This window comes from Vombatus ursinus, unplaced genomic scaffold (assembly GCF_900497805.2).
Source record: "Vombatus ursinus unplaced genomic scaffold, bare-nosed wombat genome assembly UNPS02009205.1, whole genome shotgun sequence".
Lineage (NCBI taxonomy): Eukaryota > Metazoa > Chordata > Mammalia > Diprotodontia > Vombatidae > Vombatus > Vombatus ursinus.
In genome coordinates this window covers 16,180,888-16,183,763 of record NW_020948983.1, presented here as the reverse complement: position 1 = coordinate 16,183,763, position 2,876 = coordinate 16,180,888, and positions in this window count along the sequence as shown.

Here is a 2,876-nt window from a genome sequence, read left to right as displayed (position 1 = left end):
ATTTCCAGTAAAAGGGAACCTGCTACTGTTAGAGACAGGCCATTCCATTTATGGATAATTCTAATTGTTTGGAAATTCTCTGTAACAAACTTAAATTTATCTCATTGCAATTGCCTCCTTTTGTTGCCATACAACAAGTGTAATCCCTTTTCCATGTGAAGCCCTTCGCGTCTTTTAAAATAGCTGTCATGTTCCCTTCTGTTTTCATAGGTCCGAAGAAATCCTCTATAGTGGCCATACCTAGACTTATTTAGTCCTTCTTTCTATTTGTAACCAATGGTCCAGCATTTTGGTCCAGGAATAAGCTTTATGGACTGGATTCAGTCTTGGGAATGTCATGTATTACTCTTGTGTCCTGCCCCTATCCACGGTTTTTCCTAAGAACTTCAGAATTTAGCTTGTGCCGAGGCGTGGGTAAGAGGGTCCTCAGCTCCTATGTGAACATGCTAGCTAAGAGTTTGTTGAATATAGAACAATCTTTAACCCAACAGAAAACACAGAACAGTTCAAACCAAAGCCTATAGACAGCCAAGATAAGTTTCCTTCCCTCTCTGGGGGGTCTCCATTTTCCCAAAGGACTCTATCCCAGGGTTGAGCCCCACCTCTCTCCTGCAAGGGAAGAACACTTCAACTCCTCTTCCTCTGGTGAACTTCACGTCCAGGGAATCTATGCAGTCCTCTAGACTTATAGGAATACCCTGTGGTTGAGACCACTCGCCGTCACCAAGAAAAGTCCGGGGGGCAGGGAGAGAAGCAAGAGAATTAGGGTCAGTTGCAAGAGAATCAACTTCTTCCCCTCCTGCCCCTCCTCTAACCAAATAGCTAAATGCCAATGTAGAACAATGTTTGCATCTGCTCCTCTATGTCATGGCTCTGTCCCTTGCTGTTTCTTGCCTCTGGTTCATGGTTTGTCCTCCACCACTACTCTGAGCCCAGGAGGCTTGGGCTAGAAATTTGTCTAAGAACTCTTTGACACTCTACTCCTGCCTCTATACACTGCCATCCAATGTAGAAGCCCTGGAGGAGCCTGGCCAAGGTTCCAAGCCTCCAGGAACATGAACTAGAGAGCAAATAGATGCCAAAAAGAGAGGGCTGTTCACAGAGACTTAAACTCATTTCCCAGGAGAAGCCTGTACATATGTAAAACCCATTTAGAGAGCCATGTGGCCCCAGAGATAACAATGAATTGAATAAATGAATAAAAAAGCATTTATTAAATACTTACTATGTGCCAAGCATCATTCTAAGAGTTGGGAATATAAATACAAAAATTAATATTGTCCTTACCCTTTAGGAGATTATATTTTAACAGGAGGAGACAGCACATATAAAGGAGCTGCATTCAGAAAGGTATTTTGGTTTGGAAAGTTACAGGAATGTGAGGGGAATACATTGACACAGCCTTCCCAGTAGCATTGATGGTATTTGATTATGGGGGCATGGTGGAGGATATAGTAGAGGCAACTGGCAAGGATATGGACTAGGTATAAAGTGAAGGATGGCTAGAGGCCACCTAGCTATAGTGGACTATTTGCCCTATTCCACTAATCAAGAAAAGAGAGAAGTAGTCGTGAACTAGCAAAGGTTTGTGGATAATACAAAGATTCTGTTAAGCTTCCCAGAGAGAAAAGGAGGAGTTACTGGAAAATGACACATTCCTGGACCAAGTGGGGAAGATTCATCACCAAGTAGGATTCAAAGCCAAGGAGCAGCAAGAGAGAGAATCATGATGTCGAGGAATAAACCCAGATGCTTCCCTTCACTAGTACTGTGAGTTACGTGGACCATGCAGGTATAGGAAAAAATGTAAATTATAACCAATACTTTCCTCTTTTGAGGGGGCCTCAACCACAAGGCAAGGCAGTAAGTCTGGAAGACTGTATAGGTCTCTGGGAAAGATAGCTATCGCTAGAGGGAATGACGTCAATCCCTAGTGCTTTCTTCTTGAGGGATGTGATGTAAATCCTGGGGTAGTTTTTGAAGAAAATGGAAGCCCACTAGAAAGAGAAGGAGATTTATCTTGACTATTTATGGGCTTGAGTTAGAGTCCTTTCTGCTTATAGAATGGTTCTTTGGACGTTCTAGATTCTCCTTGACAAAGATCCTTACAACACATAGTACAAAGCAAACATTTATTACACTAGCTTTAAAGCGTCATATCAACATTCAAGTGATAAGAGGGAAACTATGGCAGCAGGTCCCAAGGACTGTTGGACTTGAGTGATGTCCTGAGGTGTAGTCACTCTTCCCAACACTGAACAGTTTGTGGCTACAGATCGATTCAAGCAGTTTGACCCAGGAGTTACACGCCAAGCTTGAGGTCATATGTTCAATCCAGACATGATATGCTACACCCTTCCTAGAAGACAGGAACTAAGGCCATGTTCCAACCACATCTTGTTCAAACCTCTGAACCTTTGTAAATGCTGTTTCCCCTTTCAAAAATGCCCTTTTGTTTCTTTTGCACCACTATGTGTCTATTCAAATCATTGTGACAGCGACACACTCAGTTCCTCCAAGATGATTAACCCCAAAACCCCAAAGTGGTCACTTACTTTGCATTCTCTCATCCCTGTCTGCAATTCGAACCATACTGACCCATGTGTATTTTCACAATCCTTTATGATCACATATGTGAACTCTTTGCAAGTAATTAAGAATTGGTTCATTCTGTCAGCTCCTGGCATAATACCTTTCATAGAGTGGATGCTTAAATACTTGTTGATTGATTGGTGACTGTTTTCTGATTGTTTCTGTGTGTACTAGTTTTGTTTCTAAATTATAAGCTGCTTGAGGGAAGGGTCTTTCATTTCTTTTGTAGCTTCTCTTCCATTACCGAAAATTCCCTCCAATGCTTGGTACAGTGATGTGCACAC